The sequence below is a fragment of the Somniosus microcephalus genome, chromosome 6, assembly GCF_052327205.1.
Source record: "Somniosus microcephalus isolate GS21.2 chromosome 6, FLI_Smic_1.0, whole genome shotgun sequence".
In the NCBI taxonomy this organism is placed as follows: Eukaryota; Metazoa; Chordata; class Chondrichthyes; order Squaliformes; family Somniosidae; genus Somniosus; species Somniosus microcephalus.
Genome location: NC_140992.1, coordinates 219,243,593 through 219,263,497, shown reverse-complemented (window position 1 = coordinate 219,263,497; position 19,905 = coordinate 219,243,593).

The following is a 19,905-nucleotide window of genomic DNA, read 5'->3' as shown; positions in this document are numbered from 1 at the left end:
GTGTACCTGTATGATAGAATTTTGATTTCCATGAGTGATAAACTTAGTCTCATAAAAGTGTATTTTTTAATATTTTATATTCATTTTTTTCCCTGCAGAAACTTTTCCTGCAGAAGGTGAAGTACTACAAAGGGTGTCTTCCATGATTCTTCAGATAAAACCCATTAATCATATCAGTTAAGAACTCTCGGCCATAAAAATAGCGATTGTGCAGAAGATTATTGCAGGCTATTTGGTATCCTGAATGTCTGTGAGAACAACAAATACATAGAAACATAGAAACATAGAAGATAGGAGCAGGAGTAGGCCATTCGGCCCTTCGAGCCTGCTCCGCCATTCAATGAGATCATGGCTGATCATCCAAATTCAGTACCCTGTCCCTGCCTTCTCCCCATATCCCTTGATCCCTTTAGCCTCAAGAAATATATCCAACTCTTTCTTGAATATATTTAATGAACTGGCCTCCACCGCCCTCTGTGGCAGAGAATTCCACAGGTTCACCACTCTCTGGGTGAAGAAATTCCTCCTCATTTCAGTCCTAAATGGCTTACCCCTTATCCTTAGACTATGACACCTGGTTCTGGACTCCCCGGCCATCAGAAACATCCTTTCTGCATCTAGTCTGTCCAGACCTGACAGAATTTTATAGGTTTCGATGAGATCCCCTCTCAATCTTCTAAACTCCAGTGAGTATAAGCCCAATTGACACAATCTCTCCTCGTACATCATTCCTGCCATCCCAGGTATCAGCCTGGTGAATCTTCACTGCACTCCCTCCATGGCAAGAACGTCCTTCCTCAGGTAAGGTGACCAAAACTGCACACAATACTCAAGGTGCGGTCTCACCAAGGCCCTGTACAACTGCAGCAAGACATCCTTGTTCTTGTACTCGAACCCTCTTGCTACGAAGGCCAACATACCATTTGCCTTCTTAACCGCCTGCTGCACCTGCATGCTTACCTTCAGCGACTGGTGCACAAGAACACCCAGGTCTCTTTGCACTTCCCCTTCTCCCAATCTATTGCCATTCAAATAATAATCTGCCTTCCTGTTTTTGCCACCAAAGTGGATAACCTCACATTTATCCACATTATAGTGCATTTGCCATGTTTCTGCCCAATCACCCAACCTGTCCAAATCGTACTGGAGTTTCATGACATCCTCCTCACAGCATACCCTCCCACCCAGCTTTGTGTCATCTGCAAATTTGGAGATATTACATCCAATTCCCTCATCCAGATCATTAATATATATTGTGAACAGCTGGGGTCCTAGGACCGATCCTTGCAGTACCCCACTAGTCACTGCCTGCCACTTGGAAAACGACCCGTTTATTCCAACTCTTTGCTTTCTGTCCGCCAACCAGTTCTCTATCCAAGTCAATACCTTGCCCCCAATCCCATGTGCCTTAATTTTGCACGCTAACCTCTTATGCGGGACCTTATCGAAAGCCTTCTGAAAGTCCAAATACACCACATCCACTGGTTCTCCCTTATCTATTTTACTAGTTACATCCTCAAAAAATTCCAGTAGATTAGTCAAGCATGATTTACCTTTTGTAAATCCATGTTGACTTTGTCCGATCCTGTCACTGCTTTCCAAGTGCTCTGCTATTACATCTTTTATAATGGACTCTAGCATTACTTGGCAATTTGTTTTCTTTAGATGCAACAGTATCATCAAAAACATAATTGGTGCAGATCCCCTTCACTGCTCTCAATCTCATTTATACTAGGCACTCAACTACATTGCTTCATGTTATCAGTAACTGTTAGAATATATATTATCCAAGAACTGGTTTCCTCTATCACAATACAGTATATATTTAACTGCAGTGTATTATCCAATAAATATCATTTTTTGAATAAACATAAGGAGGTGGAACTCCTGTGTGTGGTAATTTTAGCAGGTAAGTAGGTGCAAGTATAAAGCAGTGTTTATATAATTAGAAAGGAACAGATATTTCACCCCAAGGTGGAATTTTTGCTGTGGCGCACGGGTGTATCTTACACTAACATAGATGTATTTTTGTATGGATTCATTGGCATAAAGTTGGTGTTGGTGTTTGCCCTCCTGATGTTGCCCTGGTGCTAAGTCTTTGTATTTGTGTGATTATCCTCTTTAGGTACTCTAACGGCATACATATCAGAGCAAAATGTGCTCTGAGCATTAGCTTCCCTTTGGTTGGAAGGAAAACGGCTGCAACAAGTAATAAGATCTAGTCTTACTGCAGAGCAAACTGTTTAAAGGGAAAAACAGTGCCGCTGATGGAAAATGGAGAATAGTTTCAGCCTACAGGCTCGTGCTTGAGGAGAAGCAGAGCAGGTTCTTAAAGCTGAATATTGCCAGACATTACCCGAATAATTTCTGCCAGGTTAAACCCTTGTTAGTTGTGCAGTAAAGTGTCTTAGATGGCATGTAAATTTTAATATTACAAGATTCATATTATTTAAAAAGGCTAAGTTTACAAACTATGCCAGCAATTGAGTTGCTGGAAAAAAAGATCTCCGAAAATAAAATGCTGAATACAGTACTTGCACAGCAGTCTGTTAATTATATCTAATGACATAAATGTTAGTTAAGGTTAAGACAGCAAAATAAATATAGTAGCTCTCTGCAACAGTACCATGATGGCCACTGTTTAGGAATTGGAGTTGGACTCGAAACGTTGACTCTATTTTCTCTCCACAGATGTTGCCTGGCCTGCTGAGTTATTCCAGCATTTTCTGTTGTTATTAGCAGAACTTTACCATTGTGTGATTCATCACTTAAGTTACTTAAGTTAAGACTGTGGTAATAAATTGCTTCCAAAGTTTCTACCAGATTCAGAAATTGCAAAAAATGTCTGGTGGACACACAAAACCAAGCAGCATCACTGAGAATGTTTTAGCTTCGTAATCGTAGGAACTTTTAGTTGATGATCTTCAATTAGCACATTTTTTCCTCAGTTGGAATGGATGCCTCAAATAAGGGAAATAATAATAAGTTTTTCCCTGTAGTTGTTTGTTATTTTTTAAGGATGGAAGGGATTAAACATGGCTTACTTGATTTTTACTATGATAACGATGAGACAAGTGATGCCTTTATTTTAAGGCAGTCCACTGTACCACAAATATTTCATCCACAATGGTAAGTCTCAGAATGGTTCCTGGATAATCAAGGCTATGCTCTGGAGTTATAAACCATGACCCCTCAGTATCCAAGGATATCAGCTGAATCAGTTGTAATGAGGTGCATGCATCCACCAAAGTAATCATTGAGCTCCATATTGGCATGTTGAAGCATCACTTCAGGTGCCTGAATAAATATCATCCAGCAACACAGCCTGACTAAGGCTTCAAGGATCATGGTACTCTGCACTCCATCATTATGGAGGCCCCAGGCACAGCAAGAGAAGCAAGAACAGCTTGAAGAAGCTGTAGAAGAAAACCTGTTGCCAGCTGCAAGAGCCATACATAAAGCTCTACTACAGAAGACCTTCTCTTACCTTGAAAGTGAGTCCACTGCATTAATAGTGCTGACTACATCGTTGCAGTGCCCTCCACAAACATGGCTTCACATACACAGACTTAAATCTTCCTCCTGCTCTGCCACACCACCTATTCGTGCTCACTCATGCTAAGTGTCTCGCCTATTGCAGTCACTTGTAGCTCATTGTCTCAATCCCTTGGAGTGGCTGTATCTGAGCTGGTGTTTAGAAGGAAGAGAGTGAGTGACTGTCTGTACTGCCAAGTGCTGGCTTGCTCGATGGCACTAGGGCCTGCCTCTGCTTCCTCTGGCACACCTAGAGAAAGAGAAGGGGAAAACAACATACAATGACATCTTTATGATCAACCTTCTCACACAACTTTCAGTAGGAGTGCCATGGCAAAGTACCTCAGTGTGTTCTTTGTTGCCAGTAAATGAATGAACAAATTGAATAAGAAGGCAGGGCAACAGAAGGTTATCACAAACTGTATAGCTGACAGCGGCTGTCTACCTTCAGTTCCGTCTATTGCCTTCCTTTTCAGAATTTCTTGCTCATATGGGGTTGGAGGATGCATGTTAGGGGCTTGTCCTCAAGTAAAGAAAGAAGACTTGCATTTTCTAAGCACCTTTCACGGCCTCAGGACATCCTGATGCGCTTTACAGCCAATTCATTACTTTTCATAGAATCATAGAAATTTACGGCACAGAAGGAGGCCATTCGGCCCATCGTGTCTGTGCCAGCCAAAAAAGAGTTATCCAGCCTAATCTCACTTTCCAGCTCTTGGTATGTAGCCTTGTAGATTATGGCATTTCAAGTGTATATCCAAGTACTTTTTAAATGTGATGAGGGTTTCTGCCTCTGCCACCCTTTCAGGCAGTGAGTTCCAGACCCCCACCACCCTCTGGGTGAAAAGATTTCTCCTCAACTCCCCTCTAATCCTTCTACCAATTACTTTAAATCTATGCCCCCTGGTTATTGACCTTTCTGCTAGGGAAAATAGGTCCTTCCTATCCACGCTATCTAGGCCTCTCATAATTGCAGTCACTGTTGCAATGTAGGAAATGTACATAATAGCAAAATACTGCGGATGCTGCCTGGCCTGCTGAGTATTTCCAGCATTTTCTGTTGTTATTTTAGGAAATGTACATGTTCTCTCTCTGTTGTGGTCTGTCTTCTCCAGCGAATAGAGTAAAAGAGAAGTTCCAATTACCAAGGCGAATGCAGTAATACCCAAGTGTCAGCATATAGCCCATGGTGGGTGTTTTTTTTTATTTGTTCATGGGATGTGGGCGTCGCTGGGAAAGCCAGCATTTATTGCCCATCCTTGGTTGCCCTTAAGAAGGTGGTGGTGAGCTGCCTTCTTGAACCGCTGCAGTCCGTGTTGTGAAGGGACTCCCACAGTGCTGTTAGGGAGGGAATTCCAGGATTTTGACCCAGCGACGATGAAGGAACGGGGATCTACTTCCAAGTCAGGATGGTGTGTGACTTGGAGAGGAACTTGGAGGTGGTGGTGCTCCCATGCACCTGCTGCCCTTGTCTTTCTAGGTGGAAGAGGTCGCGGTTTTGGGAGATGCTGCCGAAGAAGCCTTGGCGAGTTGCTGCAGTGCATCTTGTAGATGGTACACACAGATATGTAACATTCAGCTACATTAGGCTGACTGCATTTAAGGATATGAGTAAAGGAGCACTTCTAGTTGCACACTGCTTCTATTAGTGTTTTGAGTTTTATTTTTATTTTGACTTTTCTCTTTTTTGCCTCTTCAACAGTTTTATTTTCACTCTATTTCCTGCAGCATCGGCACTGCCACATTGGGAAGATGACAGCCCTGGACGGGTCTCTCAATCAGCCAGTGAATGGGACTTTCTAAAAGCAGGGAGAGTGGGACTTTGAAAAACACTTGGGAGAACAAAGCATTAAAAAAAGAGAGCGAGAATTAAAAAAAACATGAGAGAGTGAGAATTAAAATGCTGGAAGGTGATTCTTTAAAAGGATGAGGAAAAACACCTTTCAAAATAGAAGCACGAGAGAACAAAGAGTCAGCTCCTGCGATATGTTAGTTGGGCCTGTCCAAACTAACCAGTGCAGTGATTGCGCCATTGCTTTCAAGTGAGTCCACATTTGCTGCAGCCACTGGTGGTTTATTCCTTAACATATGTTTAGTTCGGGGTTTTCTCAACTTATCATCTTCCCCGAGTCTGTTCCAGTTCTTTGCAGAAAACGCTCAGTATTCATGTTATCAGTGCCTGACAAGGTTTCAGTTACTCAAATTAAGCTTTCGCAGGATCTTCAATATTTAGATCAAAATATGTTGATCTCCGTAAGCCTTGTTCATACCTAAATAATAAGAAATACTTAAATAGTAAAGGTTACAGTCCCTGGAAAAATAAAATTACTGAACATCAGCTTTTCAATTTGCCCAGCATGTGAGAAAGTATGAATGCTCGTTTGTTAGGATTACTGCTTGGATATAGAAGCTTTTCTTTTCCTGGGTTTCTGCCAAAGTAATCTTTTTGTAATGTGAACAGGGCCTTTGTCTGTTATGGAGTTTGCAGTTCAGCAAATATTCCAGCTGAGGTCAGCAAAGTATATACAACCAGCTAGGATAGTTCTTAGTGCATCGAACTAAGGGTTAAATTTTGAAACCTGTGATTGGCACAAAGTGTTTGCACCAGTAACTATGGCCATGGTATCCCACCTATTTGTCTTGATGAGGAAACTAGTGTCAAATATTTGCAAAGACCCTCCCCCAGCCACCACACAATTTAGCCTTCTCTTTTGTCATGTAACCTGCTACTGAAAGCTGCTCTGCTGATGATACAAACAGGAAAGTACATTTTTTTTAAATGCTTACATTGAATAAAACAGGAGTGGTAAGAAGAGACTGTAAAAATGAAAAATGTTTGGGAAGCCAAATTCTTTTAAAAATCAATAGTGTCATGGAACACGTTCAATAACATTTGTGTCCTATGCACTTCTGCGACTCAAGCTCTGTAGCATTTAAACAGGTAGAGAGGTGTACGCTGTGCTCAGGATGGGAGTCAAAATAGGTTTTCGCTGCTGTGCCAGCTCCCATTAGTGCCCACCTCAAAATAACAGCAGGAGTAGAGCAATAATAATGATTTAATAATGTTAAAAGTATCAGCTAATGTGCTACAAGGAAACAAATCACCAGTTTTGCAACCAACACAAACCCAAATGATAGTTTTGTGACGGTGACAGCAGTAGCACTACTTGGAGGAGTGAAATTTTGCCCAAATATTTTCTTCAACATTTTTAGCGACCATTGAAGCCAACTGAAACAGACTAAATTTAAATATTTTCATAACATTACATTTAAATCAAACTAAAAGCTGGTGTAGAACGTAAAATCAAATGAGCTCTGTAATATTTCATGCATAAGTCACACATTCACAGGGGTGTGACACATGCACCTAAGTGATTTGTCGTTGATCCCCTAGCCAGTGTAAAACCCACTTGACTTTGTACGACAGTGTAAAAGGGGTGATAGCGAACCGGCAGCTCGTTTTACACGTCTCCCAATTTTTATTTAATTGGAAGTCAGCTTGTTCTCGTCACTTTGATTGAGAGCTGTTTCTGAAATCTTTGAGAAGTGGACAGGGTCAATGATTGGCAGGAGTCCTCTTTGATGGACAGCTCTGGGTAAGAGACCTCCTTTTACTGAATGATATTGGGAGCCAGTTCCAGTCATTTGTTTTTATACATTATTACAGCCAAAAGTTACAGAGCTGTGTATTTTTAAAGTCAGGGCCAGATTTACGCTAGATTGAGGTACAGTAAGTAAACATTCATTTAAAGTCAATAGGGGTCATTTTAATCTAACCCACTCCATTTTACTTTCAATTGACATCAATAGAAAATAAACTCAGGTGGGTTCTAAACAGGTGGCTGATCCGATCCTGTCAATTTACCATTAGGTTAAAATTACCTCTTATGTTTAGATAGAAAGCAAGTGGCACCTTTATTATGTTATGCATAAAGAATTATATATTTCAGTGTGTTATACTGTTTATTGTTCATTCATCAGCCTTATGTAAATTATACCATTTGTTGATTCAAAAGCCTGAGTATTCAGCTTGGTAGTATATCTAGTCTGTCTTTTGAAGAGAGGAGAATGACATGGCAGCACATAACATATTCCAGTAGTTGGTGTACAGACTAAAGGCTCTCTGTTATGGTCCCTGGCTCTTACTACTGTTCACCCAGATATTGGGCAAAACTCCAGTAACCAACAGGAGGGAGGTACACTTACAGGAATGGCTGGTAATGTTGAACCTAAGAAAATATCTACTGTACAAATCCAAAAATGTGGCAATATCAATAAGAAAAAAAGAACAAAAAACAGGTAAACTTAAATAAAAAAATGTAGGAAGGCCTGTACTATCATTCAAAATAGAGAAGGGAGGTCTGTATAAAAAGTATATAAACAGGAGCTCTTTGTCAATAATAAGACATTTTACAGAAACATTGGTAAATATAGAACGAGGAAAGTTAGCTTGATATTTTCTTCAGTTTTGGGCTATTGGTTTTCTAAAATTTTGAGAAATTGCCTCAGAATGCTTCTACCAATCTTAATTTCTGTAAGTTCACCTCTAAGTAGCTCAGTCCCTAGCAACACTCACCACTAATTTTATATGGCGGGCAAATGAAACAGCATTATTCCTGAACGTCACAATCATTATGACATGTAGTGATACATAAGTGTCAGCATGCAGCCCATAGTGGATATGATGATATGTACATGTGCATGAATCCTACAGCCACATTAGATGGGTGGGTTATTTTGCACTGAATGCATATAAAGATATGTGAAAGAATATTTTTGAATGAAGAGCAAGTGTCCTGCTGCATAATGGGTATGCACAGTAAGCAGTGAACATACTTTAAAATAGTTTGAAGACAGATAATTAGAAGTGCCATACATGCTACATTTTTTAGCTGTGGCTCAGTTGGTTAAACTCTCACCTCTGAGTCAAATGCTTCTGCGTCCAAGCCATACACCAGAGATTTCAGCACGTACTCCAGGCTGACATTTCAGTGCCGTACTGAAGGACTGCTGCACTGTTGGAGGTGCCGTCTTTTGGATGAGACATTAAACCAAGGCCCAGTCTGCCCTCTCAGGTGGGCGTAAAAGATCCTATGGTGCTATTTGAAGAAGAGCAGAGAAGTTCTCCCCAATGTCCTGGCCAAGATTTATCCCTCAATCAACATCGCAAAACCAGATTGGTGTTTGTGGGACCTTGCTGTGCGCAAATTGACTATCATGGTTCCTACCTTACAGCAGTGCTTACACTTCAAAATGTACTTCCTTGGCTGAAAAGTCCCTTGGGACATCCTGAAATCATGAAAGGTGCTATATAACTGCAAGTCTTTCTTTCTTGTCTTAATGTACTTATTAATAGAAGGTAATTGTATATTTTCCTACCTTGGTACTGCAGTACCAGTAGTGACCACCCCTGTATATAAGCCTGTGTAGTAACATTTGCATAGTAGTTCCAGGTTGTCTCCATTCAGTAAAGACCTGTTATAACCAACTCCTGCAGTCCGTGTCTCAATTATACACGGACATAATACTGGCGACGAGCAGATACGAACTTACCTACAGTCTGCACCACCTCATGGGGATCCATCCCTGAAGCGAAGTTATCAGAGGTCGAGGCCAGAAGGAAGAAAGAAACAGAAGAAACGGGCGTCGAGCGTGGGCATCCGCCTCTGAGTCAGCGTAGTTGAAGATTTGCAGGAGAGGCTGTCGAGAGCGGGGCTTGGTTATCCTGTCGATGGTGCTTCAGCTAATCGGGCTGGTGGCAGGTAGTACACTGATCCTTCCTGGGCTGCGTCGGTCTAGAGCTCGAGCGGGTGGCTTTGCAACGGGGCCGAGCAGCGTTGTCGGGAAGAGGAGAGAGAGGGTGGAGCACACAGGGCGCGGCCGATGCTACGAAGCCGGGCAGCGTACAGACCCGAGAAGAGGGAGGCGAGTGTCCCGCAGGGTTGTTCCGACGACGGGGAAATAATAAAAATTAAACGCGCAGAAAGCCGCGAGGAGCTGCAGTTTGCCACGGGAACGGCGGAGAGCGGCGTTAGCAGCAGCGCAGGGGGAAGTGCGCGAAGACCATAGGGCGTCGCCATCAAGGCATAAAATGCCAGCAACAGCGCTAGCAACAGCGGAGAAGACAGAAAGCGCGGGAGGCGCCATCTTAGATTTCCAAGATGCCGAAGACTGGCTATATCACTGCCTTCGACAATGCAATAGAAGACTGGACCACGTGTGTGGAAAGAGTCGAGGTATATTGCGAGGCAAACGAAGTAGCCGATGAGAAAAAGGCAACGGTACTGCTAAACTTAATGGGCACAAGAATGTACGGCCTATTGCGGGACCTGATTACTCCAGCCAAACCGAAGGCGAAGAGTTTTTATGAAATTGTTGCTATCCTACAGGAACACCTAAATCCTACACCGCTGCTGATAGCAGAAAAACTTAAATTCCACAGGAGAAATCAGCATAAAGATGAGAGCAATGCTGATTACATAACGGAACTACGCAAGCTATCAAAGCACTGCCAGTTCAGAGCAGGACTGGCAGATACCTTACGGGACAAATTTGTCTGTGGACTCCTGAGTGAAGGAACCCAGAAGAGGTTACTCTCAGAGAAAGAGCTGACGCTAGATAAGGCTTTCAGCGTGGCAGTATCGTACGAAGCAGCAGCAAGGGGAGCTGCGGAAATACAGCAAAAGCCACAGGAATACGGCACCCATGAAATGACACGGGGATTTGCAAAATGTTATCACTGCGGCAGAACAACCCATGACCAGAAGGACTGCTGGTCCAAAGACAAAATATGCAGGCAATGCGGAAAGATGGGACACATTGCACGAGTTTGCAGGTCTGGGAAGCAGACCAACGAAAACAAAAAGGCTACTAAGGAACCGTACAGGAAAGTACAAAAGATGACGGACAGTAGTTCCGAAGACCAGATGAGCGATAGTGAATCCGGGAACAAGAGACTAAGCTGTCTCAAACTTCACAACGTAATCACAAAAGAGGATCACCGAACCATTTGGGTCACCCTCACGATAGCAGGGTCCCAAGTCAAAATGGAATTGGATACAGGATCAGCTCTAACCGTCATGAATCGACGAGACTACGAGCGGCTATTCTCACACATACCCTTGAAAGAGACATCCATTGTCTTGAAGGCGTATACGGGGCAAAAAGTATACCCCAGAGGGAAAATAAGGGTGCCTGTCGAATACAACGGCAAGGTATTACGGAAATTGTATCTGTACATACTGCAAGATGGTGGACCACCGTTATTGGGACGTGAATGGATCAGAAAGATAAGTTTAGACTGGCACTCCATTCAGGCACTGACGGTGGCTGGTAAAAAGGATGACGACGTCACTCCTGGACAATTGTCAACAATCTTAGCTAACGCCAAAGAGGTATTTCAACAAGAACTGGGAACTCTTAAAGGCGTAACCGCCTCGATAAAAATAGAAGAGAATGCAATTCCCAAGTTTTTCAAAGCAAGACCGGTACCATATGCAATTCGCCCAGCCGTCGAGGCAGAGCTGGAGAATCTGGAGAATGCAGGCGTGTTATCTAAGGTAGACTGGAGCGAGTGGGCGACACCCATCTTTCCTGTCATGAAGAAAACGTTAAACAATAAGTCTGAGGAGCCAAGGAAGGTTCGCATCTGTGGGGACTTCAAGGTGACGGTGAACCCAGTCCTTCACACAGTACAATATCCTCTTCCAAGGATAGAAGATATCTTCGCCTCACTATCTGGAGGGAAACGTTTTACAAAAATTGACCTAGCACAAGCATATTTGCAGATGGAGGTTCAAGAGTCCTCTAGGAAGTATCTCACGATAAACACTCACAAAGGTCTTTACCAGTATAATCGACTGGTATTCGGAGTAGCATCAGCTCCGGCGATATGGCAAAGAGCGATGGAACGAGTCCTGCAAGGGATTCCGGGGACTCAGTGTTACTTGGACGACATCCTAGTGACAGGTGAAGATGACAGTGAACACCTTGCCAACCTAGAGCAGGTGCTCACTAGACTACGTGAACATGGGCTACGGGCCAATCGCCCCAAGTGCGAGTTTTTTAAGAAACAGATATCGTATTGTGGCCACGTGATTGATGAAGAGGGGTTACATAAGTCCCCTGACAAAATTGAAGCGGTAGTTAAGGCTCCAGCACCTGAAAATGTGTCGCAACTGAGGTCATTCCTCGGATTGGTGAATTACTACCATAAGTTTTTGCCGAATTTGTCCACAATTCTGCACCCACTGAACGCCCTACTACAAACGGGAGTAGCATGGAAATGGAGCGATGAATGTAAGCGGGCCTTTCAGAAGAGTAAGGACCTAATCACTTCAAGAGAAGTATTGTCTCACTACAACCCATCACTACCGATAAGACTGGCATGTGATGCGTCTCCCTACGGCATTGGGGCGGTACTGTCACGTAAATTCCTTGATGGTTCAGAGAGGCCGATAGCTTTTGCGTCACGCTCGTTAACTTCAGCCGAGCGTAACTACGCCCAGATTGACAGAGAGGCCCTCAGCCTGGTGTGGGGGGTGAAGAAGTTCAATCACTACCTGCACGGTCAGAAATTTACTCTACTTACTGATCATCAACCTCTTGTCTCCATTTTCAACCCTCAGAAGGGCGTACCGATAATGACAGCACAGCGGCTACAGAGGTGGTCCCTTTTCCTAGGGGCACACCAATATGACATCGAGTACAAAGGAACTAAGCAGCATGGGAATGCTGATGGATTGTCGCGCCTACCGTTGCCGACGATGGAAGAAGAACTTGCAGTGGATCCAGTGGAGATATTCCACTCGACCATAGTCGAATGTCTCCCTGTGACGAATGCAAACATAGAAAAGGAAACACGAAATGACCCGACACTCTCCTGGGTCTATGATTTAACGGTGAAGGGATGGCCAGCACATGGCGAACCACTGCTGCCAGCATTCTCGCCGAGAAGAGAACAGCTGTCAGTGTGCAGAGGAACCTTGATGTGTGGATCCAGAGTAGTAATTCCGCCCAAATTGAAGGATAGACTGCTCAATGAGCTTCCTGAGGGTCATCTGGGAGGGGTAAAAATGAAGAACTTAGCCAGAGTGTTTGTGTGGTGGCCGGGAATCGATAGAGAAATCGAAGAGATGACCAAGAGCTGTACAGGATGCCAGAAGGTCCGGGGTGCCCCACCACAGGCCCCTCTGCATCCATGGGAGTGGCCCTCATCTCCATGGCAAAGGGTGCACATTGATTTTGCTGGTCCATTTATGGACTCGATGTTTTTAATTGCGGTGGATGCACATTCAAAGTGGCCAGAGGTAATAAAAATGTCCTCAACCACCACAGAAAAAACTATCACAGTCTTACAAACCATATTCACCAGGAATGGGCTGCCTGAACAGATTTGCTCCGACAATGGACCACAGTTTGTGTCTGAAGAGTTCCGGAGGTTCTTAAAGAACAATGGTGTTAAGCATTACACATCCGCCCCATATCATCCAGCCACTAATGGATTGGCCGAGAGGTTTGTTCAAACATTCAAGAAGGCTATCAAGGCAATGTGTAATGAAGATATACCCCTACAACACAAGGTGGATGATGTGCCTCAATTATTCCGAGACTCGAAGTTAGCAGAACAAAAGTAAGGCTTTTATTAACTCAGAACATAACACGTAAAATAGAGAGATGTCTTCCTTCAGGAGGCTGATGCCCGACTGAACTTAGATTACAAAGGAGCCAGGTATGGGCGGAGCCCTGCACACAACCAGTTCCAGCACATTCCAATACATAATACATGAGGACTGGGGGAAGGGAAAAGACACAGAAAGCAGGCAGTTACAAGACACAGAAAACAGGCAGTGATGAATGGAATATATTTCATCACATTCACCCCTTCTATAGATTTAGTCTGTTCGGGGGTTTGATAGTCCTCTGCGACCGACGTGGCTGTTGTGGTGCCGCGGGTGTCGGCTGGGTGTCCCCGGTAGCCTCCTGGGTCTCTGCCGGGGGTGCCGCCGGGGTTGTTGAAGGGGTAGTTGGTGGGGGTGCCGTTGGTCGATGTTCTTCCAGGGGTGATGAAAGAATAGTGGGTGGGTAAGGGTTGCTGTGATCGTCGTCGCTGCTATTGCCGTGGTTGTTGTCGATGCCGGCTGGGGCGACGTCTTTTATGGACACGGTGTCCTCCCTTCCGTCGGCGTGCCGGACATATGCGTATTGGGGGTTGGCGTGGAGTAGGTGTACTGGCTCCACGAGAGGGTCCGTCTTGTGGCCCCTCACATGCCTTCGCACGAGTACCGGACCTGGGGTGGAGAGCCATGATGGCATGGATACGCCTGAGGTGGATTTCCGAGGAAAGACAAACATTCGTTCATGAGGTGTGGCATTAGTGGCCGTACACAATAGCGACCGTATCGAATGGAGCACATCCGAGAGGACTTCCTGCCAGCGGGAGATAGGGAGGCCCTTGGTCCTTAGAGCTAGAGTGACTGCTTTCCACACTGTCCCGTTCTCTCGCTCCACCTGGCCGTTATCCCGGGGGTTGTAGCTGGTGGTACGGCTCGTGGCGATCCCCTTGGACAGCATGTACTGGCGTAGCTCTTCACTCATGAAGGACGCCCCCCTATCCGTGTGGATATAGCTCGGCATACCGAACAGGCAGAACAGGCTGTTGAGGCATTTAATGACCGTGGCGCTGGTCATGTCTGGGCAGGGGAAGGCGAATGGGAAACGGGAGTATTCGTCCACAATGTTCAGGAAGTAAACATTGCGGTCGACGGACGGGAGGGGGCCCTTGAAATCTAAGCTGAGCCGCTCGAAGGGCCGTGTAGCTTTGATTAAGTGGGCTCTATCTGGGCGGTAGAACCGAGGCTTGCACTCAGCGCAAGTGCGGCAGTTCCTGGTCAGAGACCGAACTTCCTCAATCGAGTAGGGTAAGTTACGGGACTTTATGAAGTGGAACAGCCGCGTAACCCCTGGGTGGCAGAGGTCGTTGTGGAGGGTCTGTAGCCGATCCTCGGTGGCGCTGGCACACATCCCTCGTGAGAGGGCGTCAGGGGATTCGTTAAGGGCCCCTGGCCGGTAAATGATGTCGTACTCGAAAGTGGAGAGCTCGATCCGCCACCTAAGAATCTTATCATTTTTAATCTTCCCCCTCTGTTTATTGTTGAACATAAACGCTACCGACCGCTGGTCGGTAAGTAGGGTGAAGCGTTTGCCGGCTAGGTAGTGGCGCCAGTGGCGCACTGCCTCCACGATGGCTTGGGCCTCCTTTTCCACGGAGGAGTGTCTGATCTCGGGGCCTTGGAGGGCCCTCGAGAAGAAAGCTACGGGCCGCCCCGCCTGGTTGAGGGTGGCCGCCAAGGCGAAGTCGGACGCATCACTTTCCACTTGAAATGGAGTGTTCTCGTCCACTGCCTGTAGCGTGGCCCGCTCAATATCCTGCTTAATGCTTTTGAAGGCGGCATGGGCCTCAGCAGAGAGCGGAAAAGAGGATGCTTTCAAGAGGGGGCGGGCTTTGTCGGAGTAGTTGGGGACCCATTGGGAATAGTAAGAAAATAACCCCAGGCACCTTTTCAGGGCTTTGGGAGTGTTGGGCAGGGGCAGCTCCCGTAGGGGGCGCAATCGGTCGGGGTCTGGTCCGATTTCCCCATTCTCCACCACGCTGCCCAGTATGCAGAGGCGCGTGGTGTTGAAAACGCACTTGTCCTCGTTATAGGTGAGGTTGAGTTTTTGTGCGGTTTTCAGGAACCTCTCGAGGTTCGAGTCGTGATTCTGCTGGTTGTGACCGCAGATGGTGACGTTGTCGAGGTAGGGGAAGGTTGCCTGCAAGTGCTGGTCATCGACCATGCGGTCCATCTCCCTCTGAAAGACCGAGACCCCGTTCGTCACCCCAAAGGGGACTCTGAGGAATTGGTAGAGGCGTCCGTTCGCCTCGAAGGCGGTGTACGGGCGGTCCTCTGGTCTGATAGGGAGCTGGTGGTACGCTGACTTGAGGTCGATGGTGGAGAACACCCGGTATTGGGCGATTTGGTTCACCATTTCTGATATGCGGGGTAGCGGGTAGGCGTCTAGTAGGGTGTACCTGTTGATCGTTTGACTATAGTCGATCACCATCCGTTTCTTCTCGCTACCCCATACCACTACCACTTGGGCGCGCCACGGGCTGTTGCTGTGTTCAATAATGCGCTCTTTCAGGAGCCTGTCTACCTCGGTCGCGATAAACCGCCTGTCCTCCCAGCTGTACCTCCTGCTTTTGGTCGCTATTGGCCGGCAGTTAGGGGTAAGGTTCGCGAATAGCGAAGGCGGCTTTACCTTCAGGGTAGCCAGACCGCACACTGTGAGGGGCGGCTGGGACCCACCGTACTTGAGCGTGATGCTTTGGTGGTTGCACTGGAAATCCAAACCCAAGATCACGCTCGCACATAGATTCTTCATGATTAATACTTTAAAATTATCATACACCGTTCCGTTAACGCACAATTGTACCGTGCAGTAACCCAGAATGGTCGATGTCTGGGTTTTATCGGCCATAGAGATGGTACCCTGAGCAGGGACCACCTTTAGGGAGAGTTGTTGTGCCAGTTCAGGGTGGATAAAACTCTCCGTGCTTCCACTGTCAATTAAGCATTTAACCCGGCACCCGTTTACCTCGATGTCCACCATTGATTTGGATAGCGGATGCGGCCTGGTCTGGTCCACTGTGACCGATGCCACTGTAGGGCCCTGATCGAGACAAGATGGCGTCCACGCTGTCTGCTCATAAGATGGCGGACCCCACGAGGTCGGGCAAGATGGCGTCCAAGATGGCCGCTCCCACGGCGCACACGCGGCGGTGGCGGGTTTTCCGGCGGTTGGTTTTCCGGCGGGGTTCCCTCTGCACACCTTCCCGAAGTGCCCCTTCTTACCGCACTTAAAGCAGGTGGTGCCTTTCGCCGGGCACAGGTTTCTGGTGTGCTTTGGCTGCCCGCAGAAGTAGCAGTTGGGTCCTTGACGCGTCGCGGCTGTCGTAGGGCTTCTGGGGGGAGAGCTGGGCCCCGCCGGTGTCGGGCTGCCGGGCGGGGAAGATGCCTTCCAAGATGGCGGCGCCCTCGGTGCACACGTGGCGGCGTGGGCGGCGCGGGCTGAAGAGTAGGCGTCCGAGTTTCTCTGGGCCATCTCCAGGGACCGCGCGGTGTCCGCAGCCTGTTTCAGGTCCAACTCCGTTTTTTCCAGCAGTCTTTGCCGGATGTGAGTGGAGCTGAGGCCTGTGATAAAGGCATCGCGAACAAGCTCGTCGGTGTACACTGCGGCTTTTACATCTCGGCACTTACAGTCCTTGCCAAGCTTTTTCAGGATGCTTAGGAACTCCTCCACCGATTCCCCAGGTCGTTGTGCGCGAGTAGCGAGTAGATGCCTAGCATACACCTCATTCGTAGGCTGCTGGTAATGCGCCTTTAAGGTGTTGCAGGCGGCCAGGTACGTATCGGCGTCTTGGATGAGGGGGTAAACCCGGTGGCTTACCCAATTCCGTAGCATTCCGAGTCTCATCTTCGCAGTGTCCGTAGCGTCTTTGACGGCTGCGGAATTGTCCAGGAAGAATTCCATACAGTCAAACCAGTGTCCGAAGCGTGCTGATGCGTCCGGAGCATGTTGATCCAAATCCAAACGTTCGGGTTTCAGGAGTTGATCCATAGTGTTGAAAATTGAGTTAATAAAATTGATGTGCCTCAATTATTCCGAGACTCGAAGTTAGCAGAACAAAAGTAAGGCTTTTATTAACTCAGAACATAACACGTAAAATAGAGAGATGTCTTCCTTCAGGAGGCTGGTGCCCGACTGAACTTAGATTACAAAGGAGCCAGGTATGGGCGGAGCCCTGCACACAACCAGTTCCAGCACATTCCAATACATAATACATGAGGACTGGGGGAAGGGAAAAGACACAGAAAGCAGGCAGTTACAAGACACAGAAAACAGGCAGTGATGAATGGAATATATTTCATCACAGTGGATAACTTCTTGTTTGCCTACCGGAATGCGACACATGCGGTTACCAACCAAACTCCAGCCATGATGTTCTTCAATCGAAGACTACGATGCCACTTGGATTTGGTTAAGCCAAACGTCAGAAGAGATGTGGAGAACAGGCAGTTTCAGAATATGAATGAAAGGCCGACCAGGAGTTTTAAGATAGGTCAACCAGTTTTGGCCCGGGACTACCGCACAGAGAAATGGCAGCCAGGAACGATCTGTACACGGCAAGGACCTCTAATGTATACCGTGGACGTTGGAGAGAGCATTGGAAGACGCCATGCTGACCAGATTCTAGAGTCACTGGGAAACATCAACTCCACACCACGATCTGATACACCTGGCGATGAAACCGAAGTACCAATTGCATCTACCTCAGAATCGGTGATATGGGAAGCAGACGAACCAAACAACGACATTGATCCCGACTCAACTTTGCCAGAAGAACCTGATACCCCAAAGAGGCATTATCCAGACAGAATCAGGAAGCCTCCTCAAAGACTGAACTTATAATTGCTTAACTTCAACTAATGTATCTAGCAACTGTAATTGTAAATATGTTATTTCATTGTTAATCGAATGTTATGTACTGTTTAGCTGTACAACAACCTGGCCCTTAACACCAAGAAAACAAAAGGAAATAATCGTGGACTTCAGGAAGTCCAAAGGCGGAAGTCACACCCCCATCCACATCAATGGGGCGGAGGTGGAAAGGGTGGCCAGCTTTAAGTTCCTCGGAGTCCACATCACGGAAGACCTCTCCTGGTCCCTCAACACCTCCTCTCTGGTGAAGAAGGCCCAGCAGTGCCTATATTTCTTGAGGAGGCTGAAGGGATGTAATCTGTCACCCCCGATCCTCTCTAACTTCTACCGCTGCACTATAGAGAGCATCCTGACAAACTGTATCACGGTATGGTACGGCGGCTGTAGCTCCCATGACCGGAAAGCCCTGCAGCGGGTAGTCAAAACTGCCCAACGCATTACCGGCACCCGGCTACCGACCATAGAACATATATATCAGAAACGCTGCCTACGGAGGGCACGGACCATCATCAAAGACCCTACCCACCCCAGCCACAGTCTGTTCGCCCTCCTACCATCTGGAAGACGCTACAGATGCATTCGCACCCGTACGACCAGATTTAGGAACAGCTTCTTTCCCAGGGCTGTCATCCTACTGAACTCCACAAATAAACACTAAAGCCTGCACATCTGCCGATGCACTTTATTCACTTTATTATGGTCATATTTATGCTAATATATATGTACAAATGTATGTTGAAATGTTTAAGTGTCCTAATCCAAATTGTACACTCTCGGGAGCCGCAAGCCTACATTTCGTTGTACTGCACTTGTGCACTAACAATGACAATAAAAGTTGATTTGATTTGATTTGAAAAGGGGAGGAATTGTAGTGTATGTACTTTGCAGAAGGAACTATATTCTGCAGCCCCTGTACACTGCAGTACCAGTAGTGACCACCCCTGTATATAAGCCTGTGTAGTAACATTTGCATAGTAGTTCCAGGTTGTCTCCATTCAGTAAAGACCTGTTATAACCAACTCCTGCAGTCCGTGTCTCAATTATACACGGACATAATAAGATCAATGCACAAATATCAGGTGGGACTTGCGGTTGAGTGTATGCTCAATTGGAAATTATATATTCAAACCTTTTAATTCAATCAGTCATGAGCAGTGTAGCATAAACTATGCTCTAGACATAGAAGTCTTGGAATATGTAATGCAGAATTCACAAGTGCACACAAGAATTCACAATTTACAATTCAAGAATTCAAAGGATATCAAGATCCCAACAGCTGCCCAAACTTTCAAACAAGTATGGAAAATCTGAAAAAATGAGAATATTAATCTAAACAGTAAAAACCACATGAATTCTCTGACCCTAGCTGTTGCCAATTTGTGCAAACCTTTCATAATTTTAAACACATCTATCATATTCCCTCTCAGTCTTTATTCAAGTGAGAAAAATACTGCCAATCAGTGAACAACTAATCACACCTTTTTTGTTACCAATTAATCATTTATTACAATCTCAAACCAGCTCACAGTTAACGTGTCAAATAAGCAACTTTAAAAGGCTCCTTGTCTTGAACAGTTAAAATGAATTAAATTACAATACAATTGTACTGATATTACAGTAAAATATACCAATAAAAATGTTAATCCTTATGTCCCACACAGAATCTAATTACAAGATATACAATAAAAAATAAAAAATAAACCTTCCTGAGTGCTTCGTGGGTAAATGAGCCATTTATTGTGCTACTGAGCCATTGAATTTGGATTGATACTGAATTTGCTGAGTTAGCCCTTCTCAGCTGGGAGACATTGCAACTGGTCTGTGTCCTCA